Genomic DNA, 8,904 nt, shown 5'->3' on the forward strand with positions numbered 1-8,904 from the left:
AGGGGCAGAGCGAGTGGGAGAGAGAATCTCAAGCAAACTCTGCACTGAGTGTGGAGTATGATGCGGGGCTTGATCTCATGAACCTGAGATCATGACCCGGACTGAAACCAAGAGTCAGACGCTTAACCAACTGCACCACCCAGGCACCTCAGGGGAATGACTTTTAAAAATGCACAAAATCAATAAAAGATTCATTTATTCTGTAAACCTGCAAATAGTGAATAATGACTGTATTTAAGGCACTGGGCATCAAGCAGAAAACACAGTTCCTGTCCTCATGGAGCTTGTAATTTGGTGGGGAAGAGAATGATACAGAAACTATATTTATATTATATATAGAAATGAATTTATCAGTAGAAAAGACCTGATGAAAGAGAGGGAGCTGGCCATGAGAAATGTGAAGGAAGAGCATTCCAGACAGAGGGAAAAGCAAGGAGAAATGGCCTGAGACAGGACTGTGCCTGGTGTGTTTGAGGAGGAGCAAGGAGGTTCATGTGGCTGGAATCCATGGGCAGAGAGGAGTGGGGGAAGGAAAGGACATGAGATCAAGGAATTGCCCAAGGTCCAGACCACATAGAGTGCTATGACTGTAAAAGACCTTTCACCTTTTGCTGTAAGACAGAAAACTACTTGAAAATTTTGAGCAGATGAATGAATTTATTAGAGTTACGTTTTATCAAGATCACTCTGGCTACGGGGTTGAGATGACAATAAGAAGGATGGGGCCAAGGAAGACCCGGCAAGAGGACTCAGAAAGCTATTGCAGATATTCAGAGTTGATGGTAGTCTGGATCTGGAAGAAGGATGGAAGAGGAGGGAGCAATCTTCATGAATGGAAGGTAAAGCCAACAGAATTGTCGCTCAACAATGAGAGAAAGGACATAAGAATTAAGTGTTCTGGGTGCCTGGGTGGCTCAGTTGGTTAAGCGACTGCCTTCGGCTCAGGTCATGATCCTGGAGTCCCGGGATCGAGTCCCACATCGGGCTCCTTGCTCAGCAGGGGGTCTGCTTCTCCCTCTGACCCTCCCCCCTCTCATGTGCTCTCTCTCTCTCATTCTCTCTCTCAAATAAATAAATAAAATCTTTAAAAAAAGAAAGAATTAAGCGTTCTACTTTGAAAAACTGTAAGAATAACATGGAAAACCCTCTAACAGGTGGTAGGTTTAGGGGGACTAAGATGTCGACCAGGTACTCAAATCGATGCCCATATGATACTGGCTATATGATTGTGACATTCAGGGGATAGGTATTGGTTGGAGGATAAAATTGTGTGCTGTATATCTGTATCAACAGGACTGAAAACCAAGATACGGGATTGGGCTGCTAAATAAGTGAGGATACATAGAACAGAGGCCTTGAGATATGAATTAACTGGCAAAGTTTACTAAGAGAAGCAGCCAGTGAAGTAACGGGAGAACCAAGACACAGTTGTGATTTGGAAGAAAAATGAATGAAGGGTTTCTGGAAGAGGTGCAAATATCACTATGAAATACTTCTAATTGGTCAAAACAGTGATTGAGGATTAAACATTTAATTTGGCACTGTGGAAGACACTGGTTACATTTTTTTTTGGTACAAGAATAGAGAAAAGACTGGGACTGATTTGAGAGAAAAAAAAGGGAGTTTGGGGAGCTTTTGAGATGTTGTGGAGAAGAGAGGGGTGTGTTCATTATAATGGGTTCATTATAATGTGTTTTATGGTTATAGCAATGACATCATTCAGTGGGAAAATGATGTAGGACAGCATTGGGACTATTACTGAACGATGTCCTTAGGTCGGAGAGCGTGAAGGAGTCAAGTGGGAAGGGATGCCTTAGCCTAGAATTATAGGAGAGAAGAGCAAGCATGTGTGACCAGATAATAACAAGGTGGTAGATCTTGAGGCTAGAAATATTCTTCTCTGAATGGACAATTACTGGAGGGATCAGCCCCCAAAATATGGAAATATAGTCCCAACACAGTGCTTGGCCAGAGATAATACACACAGCCAACAATAATATAAATGCTTTTCATTGTTTCTTAACATTTAGAGTTATTGTATGAACAAAGCACAGAACACTTGGTTGTGGATGCAGAAGTCAATGAAAATCTTAGGACGTTAGACAATGTAAAATAAAAAATACAGGTTAAAAATAGCTGTAATTGTAGATAAAGGAAATTGTATGGGTGCGACTATTATCAACTTCTATACAGAAAATTACATAGGGATAATTAAGCTACTGAGCAACACTTACAAGAAGAAATGAGGGTTAAATTATTTATTTATTTATTTAATTTCAAGTTTTTATTTAAATTCTAGTTAGTTAACATATATGGTAAAATTGGTTTCAGGTGTAGAATTTAGTGATTCATCACTTACACACAACACCCAGTGCCCATCACAACCAGTGCCTTCATTAATACCCATCACCCATCTGGCCCATCCCCTCCCCCACCTCCCTCCATCAACCCTCAGTTTGTTCTCTATAGTTAAGCATCTCTTACGGTTTGCTTCCCTATCTGTTTTTATTTTATTTTTCCTTCCCTGCCCCTATGTCCATCTGTTTTGTTTCTTAAATTCCACATATGAGTGAAATCATATAGTATTTGTCTTTCTCTGACTGACATTTCATTTGGCATAATAAACTCTGGTTCCATCGTGTTATTGCAAGTGATAATATTTCATTACTTTTTATGGCTGAATAACATTCCATTGTACATATACATACCACATCTTCTTTATCCATTCATCAGTCAATGGACATTTGGGCTCTTTCCATAGTTTGGCTATTGTTGATAATGCTGTTATAAACATCGGGGTGCATGTACCCCTTCAAATCTCTATTTTTGTATCCTTTGGGTAAATACTTAGTAGTGCAGCTGCTGGGTTGTAGGGTAGTTCTATTTGTGTGTGTGTGTGTGTGTGTGTGTGAGAGAGAGAGAGAGAGAGAGAGAGAGCATGCAGTGGGGGGTGGTGAGAGGCAGAGGGAGAGAGAGAGAATCCTAAGCAGGCTCCACACCCAGGGCAGAACCTGACTTGGGGCTTGATCTCATGACCCTGAGATCATGACCTGAGCCAAAATCAAGAGTCAGACTCTTAACTGACTGAACCACCTAGGTGCCCCCTATTTTTAACTTTTTGAGAACCCTCCATACTGCTTAGCAGAGTGGCTGCACCACTTTACATTCCCATCAAAAGTGTAAGTGTGTTCTCCCCTTTCTTAGTAACCTCACCACCATCTGTTGTTTCTTGTGTTGTTAATTTTAGCCATTGTGACAGGTGTGAGATAGTATCTCATCTAGTTTTGATTTGTATTTTCCTGATGATGAGTGATGTTGAGCATCTTTTCATGTCTGTTAGCCATCTGCAGCTTCTTTGGAAAAGTGTCTATTCATGTCTTCTGCCCATTTCTTAACTGGGTTATTTGTTTTTTGGGTGTTGAGTTTGAAATGTTCCTTATAGATTTTAGATACTAGCCCTTTATCAGATGTGTCATTGCAAATATCTTCACCCATTCTATAGGTTGTTTTAGTTTTGTTGTTTCCTTCGCTGTGCAGAAGTTTTTTATCTTGATGAAGTCCCAGTAGTTCATTTTTGCCTTTGATTCCCTTGCCTTTGGAGACGTGTCTAGTAAGAAGTTGCTACAGCTGATGTCACAGAGGTTGCTGCCTGTCTTCTCCTCCAGGATTTTGATGGTTTCTTATCTCACAGGAAATAAATTTTAAATTTATTTTTGTGTATGGTGTAAGAAAGTGGTCCAGTTTCATTCTTTTGCTTGTTCCTGCCCAGTTTTCCCACCACCATTTGTTGAAGAGACTGTCTTCTTTCCATTGGATATTCTTTCCTGCTTTGTCAAAGATTAGTTGACCATACAGTTCCCTGTGTATACAGAAATACAAAGTCCATTTCTGGGCTTTCTATTCTATTCCATTGATCTATATGTCTGTTTTTCTGCCAGTACTATACTGTCTTGATGACTACAGATTTGTAATATAGCTTAAGGCCTGGAATTGTGATGCCTCCAGCTTTGCTTTTCCTTTTCAAAACTGCTTTGGCTATTCGGGATTTTTTTGTGATTCCATACAAATTATGGGATTGTTTGGTCTAGTTCTGTGAAAAATGCTGGTGGTATTTTGATAGGGATTGCATTAAATGTGTATATTGCTTTGGGGAGTATAGACAGTTTAACAATATTTATTCTTCCAATCCATGAGTATGGAATATCTTTCCATTTCATTATGTCCTCTTCAATATATCTCATAAGTGTTCCATAGTTTTCAGAGTACAAATCGATTACCTCTTTGATTAGGTTTATTATTTTGGTGCAATTTTAAATGGGATTGATTCCTTGATTTCTCTTTCTGATGCTCCCTTATTGATGTATAGAAATGAACAGATTTCTGTATGTTGATCTTATATCCTGTGACTTTGCTGAATTCATGTATCAGTGCTAGTAATTTTTTGATGGAATCTTCCATGTTTTCTACAGAGTATCAAGTTGTCTCTTAAGGGTGAAAGTTTGGTTTCTTCCTTGCTGATTTGGATGCCTTTCATTTCCTTTTTTTGTCTAATTTCTGAGGCTAGGACTTCCAGTAACATGTTAAATAACAGTCATGAAGGTGGACATACCTGTCTTGCTCCTGACCATAGAGGAAAATATCTCAGCTTTTCCCCATTGAGGATGATATTACCTGTGGGTTTTTCATATGGCCTTTATTATATTAAGGTATGTTCCTTCTAACCCAACTGTGTTGAGGGTTTTTATCAAGAATGGATGCTGTACTTTGTCAAATGCTTTTTCTGCCTCTATTGATAGTATTATATGGTTCTTATCCTTTCTTTCATCAATATGGTGTATCACATCGATTGATTTACGAATATTAAACCACCCCTGCAGCCCAGAAATCAATCCCACTTGATTGTGAAGAATGCTTTCAATATTATGTTGGATTTGATTTGCTAGTATCTTGTTGAGAATTTTTGCATCCATGTTCATCAGGGATTTTGGTCTATAATTCTCCTTTTTAGTGGTGTCTTTGGTTTTGGAATCAAGGTAATTTTGGCCTTGTAGAATGAATTTGTAAGTTTTCCTTCCATTTCTATGTTTTGGAACGGTTTCAGAAGAATAGGTATTAATTCTTCTTTAAATATCTGGTAGAATTCCCCTGGGAAGCCATCTGGCCCTGGACTTTTGTTTTTTGGGAGATTTTTGATTACTGATTCAATTTCTTTGCTGCTTATGGGTATGCTCAAATTTTCTATTTCTTCCTGATTCAGCTTCTAGGAATGTATCCATTTCTCCCAGACTGCCCCAATTGTTGGCATATAAATTTTCATAATATTCTCTTATAATTGTTCATGTATCTGTGGTATTCGTTGTGATGTCTCCTCTTTCACTTGTGATTTTATTTATTTGGGTGCTTTCTCTTTTCTTTTTGATAAGTATGCCTAGGGGTTTATCAATTTTGTTAATTCTTTCAAAGGATGAACTCTTAATTTTGTTGATGTCTTCTATGTTTTTGTTGTTGTTTTTCTATATTATTTATTTCTGCTTTGATTTTAATTATTCCCCTTCTTCTGCTGGTGTTAGGCTTTATTTGCTGTTCTTTTCCCAGGTCTTTTAGGTATAAGGTTAGGTTGTGTATTTGAGACTTTTCTTGTTTCTTGAGGAAGGCCTGTATTGCTCTACCCTTCCCTCTTATGACTGCCTTTCCTGCATCCCAAAGGTTTTGGACTGTCATGTTTTCATTTGCTTCCATGTATTTTTTTTATTTCTTCTTTAATTTACTGGTTAACCCATTCATTCTTTAGTAATATGTTCTTTAACCTCCATGCATTTGAGATCTTTCCAAAATTTTTCTTGTGGTTGACTTCAAGTTTCATAGCACTGTGCTCTCAATCTTGGTGTGATCTCAATCTTTTTGTACTTGTTGAGGCCTGATTTGTGATGTAGTATGTGACCTATTCTGGAGAATGTTCCATGTGCACTTGAAAAGAATGGTTATTCTGCTGCTTTAGGATGAAATGTTCTGTATATATTGGTTAAGTCCACATGGTCCAGTGTGTCATTCATTGTTGTGGTCATTTACAGGAAATACATGGTCCCGTGTGTCATTTCCTTGTTGATTTTCTGCTTAGATGATCTATCTAATGCCGTAAATGGGGGTGTTAAAGTCCCCTACTATTACTGTATTATTATCAATGAGTTCCTTTATGTTTGCTATTAATTGATTTATATATTTCGGTGCTCCCAAGTTGGGAGCATAAATATTTACAATTGTCAGATTTTCTTGTTGGATAGACCCCTTAATGATGATACAGTGCCCTTCTTCATCTCTTATTATAGTCTTTGGTTTAAAATCTAGCTTGTCTGTTATACATATGGCTACTTTAGCTTTCTTTTGACATCCATTACCATGACAGATGGTTCTCCACACCCTCACTTTCAATCTGCAATGAGTCTCTTACACGCAGCATATAGATGGGTCTTGTTTCTCTTTCTTTCTTTTTTTTTTTTTTTAATCCATTTGGATACCGAATTTCTTTCTTTCTTTCTTTCTTTCTTTCTTTCTTTCTTTCTTTCTTTCTTTCTTTCTTTCTTTCTTTCTTTCTTTCTTTCTTTCTTTCTTTCTTTCTAAAGATCTTATTTATTTATTTGACAGAGAAAGACACAGCAAGAGAGGGAACACAAACGGGGAGTGGGAGAGGGAGAAGCAGACTCCCTGCCGAGCAGGGACCCCGATGCGGGACTCGATCCCAGGACTCCAGGATCATGACCCGAGCTGAAGGCAGTCGCTTAACCAACTGAGCCACCCAGGCGCCCCCCGAATGTCTTTCTATTGGAGCATTTAGTCCATTTACATTCAGAGTGATTATTTCTTAAGATTTAATTATTTATTTGAGCGTGGGAGGGGTAGGGGGAGAGGCAGAATCTCAAGCAGACTCTGTGCTGATCACAGACCTCAACAAAGGGCTCAATCCCGTGACCCTGACCTGAGCCAAAACCAAGAGACAGACACTTAGCCTACTGAACCACCCAGGTATCCCCATTCAGAGTGATTACTGATAGATATGAATTTAGTGCCATTGTATTACCTAAAAATTTGGTGTTTCTGGAGATTTTCTCTGATTCTTTCTAGTCTTTGTTGCTTTTGGTCTTTCCCACTCAATGAGTCCCCTTTAATATTTCTTGCAGGGCTGTTTAAATGGTCATGAATGCCTTTAGTTTTTGTTTGTCTGGGAAACCCTTTATCTCTCCTACTATTCTGAATGACAGCCTTGCTGGATAGAGTTTTCTTGGCTGCATATTTTCCCATTCAGCACACTGAATACATCATGCCACTTTCTTCTGGCCTGCCAAGTTTCTTTGGATAGATCTACTGTCAACCTTATTTGTCTTCCTTTGTAGGTTAAGGATTTTTTTTCCTTTACTGCTTTTGGTATTATTTCCTTATTTGTGTATTTTGCAACTGTTTAAATATATTATTTAATATTTAAAAATTAATCGAGAAAAGAATTGAAAATCATTATATCTTTAAATATTAGGCAGCATAGGGAGTAGGGCAGTGTAAGTGAACTACATCTTATTTTTCTTAAGAGGTAGTCAAGAATATTGTATTTGGTATATCAAAAAATAGAGGGATAAAATAGGCATGTTATTGAGAGATCTGAAAATTAGCACAAGAAAATAAAAATGAATAATTTAGGGAAATTATATGTAGAATGTGGGACTGAAGATGGGAGAGTTGTACTGCAGAATATGGTTTTTATTACACACTTTTCTGTACAACTGAATTAGATGCCTGCTGCATACATTACTTTGATATAACATTTAAAACTTAAAATCTATCAACACTGTTAATACCATATGGTCATCAAAAAAATGAGATAGTTCCTAAGGTATTGATTCTTACAAATGTCTGTCATACATTGGGAAATTATAAAAAGCAAATTGTTGATGATATGGGAAAAAAGTTATCAGTAAGTATGTGTTTCTCTATTGGTGAGAAACTGCCCTAAAACACAGTGACTTAAAAAAATGAGCCTTTACTATTGTTCACAAGGTGATCAGTCAGCCCTGTGGTTCTTTTTGTCTCTGGGGTTATCCATGTGTCTGAGATCACCCGCACACAGGGTAGGCATCTCCATGTGATTTCTCTGATTCTCTAGCAATCTAGCCTGGGCTTGTTCACATGGACCATCAGGTGTCCAAGATTGAGAAATGAACCACATATCTCCTGACCTGGCAAAGAGCTGCACAGGGTCCATTTACTGTGTCACAATGGCAAAACCAAGTCAGAGGTGAGTTTATAGTCAGACCAAAGGATACAAAGAGACTCCTGACGGGGGCCATCAATAACATCAGTACTACACTGAGTGCTTTTTAAAAGCACAGGACAAAAATTCTCACTGATGTAAGCTAAGCATATAATTGTGGTTAGTTTGTGGTGTGAGATTAAAGAAGGCAGATGATCTTACTCTATTTCATAAAAATTAAATTGTTTAATGTTGATAGCAAACATCTATTGTTTAAAAAACTCATCTTGAGTAAAAGAGTCAATAAACCAAAATATGCACATTTTACCAGGACTGACAAGTACACAGATGAGGAAAGAGAGAAGGAAAGAGATCACTTACCTGGGTTTTTAAAAACAGTGTCAGGAGCAGCACTGTTTGTCGGGCTCCAGTGAGTTTCCTGCTCCCCTTAAGCCTTGCAAACTCACACCTCACTTCGGGGGCTGAGTGGGCATCCATGGTGAGGCCTCTCTGCCATTTAGTGGCTAAGGGATGGCACAGAGATGAATGAGGATCCGTTTGACTCCTTAACTGTGTCAAAATAGACTGCAAAACAGAACATAGAAACTGTGTGAGAGTAAAGAGAAAAGACAGATATGCTTCCTGTTTTCCAAAGGAAGTAAGATACA

General features: G+C 38.2%; 1 long non-coding RNA gene across 1 annotated transcript in view; it reads right to left on the reverse strand.

Annotated features, from left to right (window-relative positions):
- LOC123857870 (uncharacterized) overlaps positions 1-8,904 on the reverse strand; it is a 59,050-nt gene that overhangs the window by 27,582 nt on the left and 22,564 nt on the right. The window contains exon 2 of the long non-coding RNA XR_006793992.2: positions 8,618-8,821. This is a non-coding gene — a long non-coding RNA (uncharacterized LOC123857870). The remainder of the gene's footprint in view (positions 1-8,617; positions 8,822-8,904) is intronic.

The sequence above is a fragment of the Mirounga angustirostris genome, unplaced genomic scaffold, assembly GCF_029215605.1.
Source record: "Mirounga angustirostris isolate CCGP_5_RB_7025 unplaced genomic scaffold, mMirAng1.0.hap1 SCAF_13, whole genome shotgun sequence".
Taxonomy (NCBI): domain Eukaryota; kingdom Metazoa; phylum Chordata; class Mammalia; order Carnivora; family Phocidae; genus Mirounga; species Mirounga angustirostris.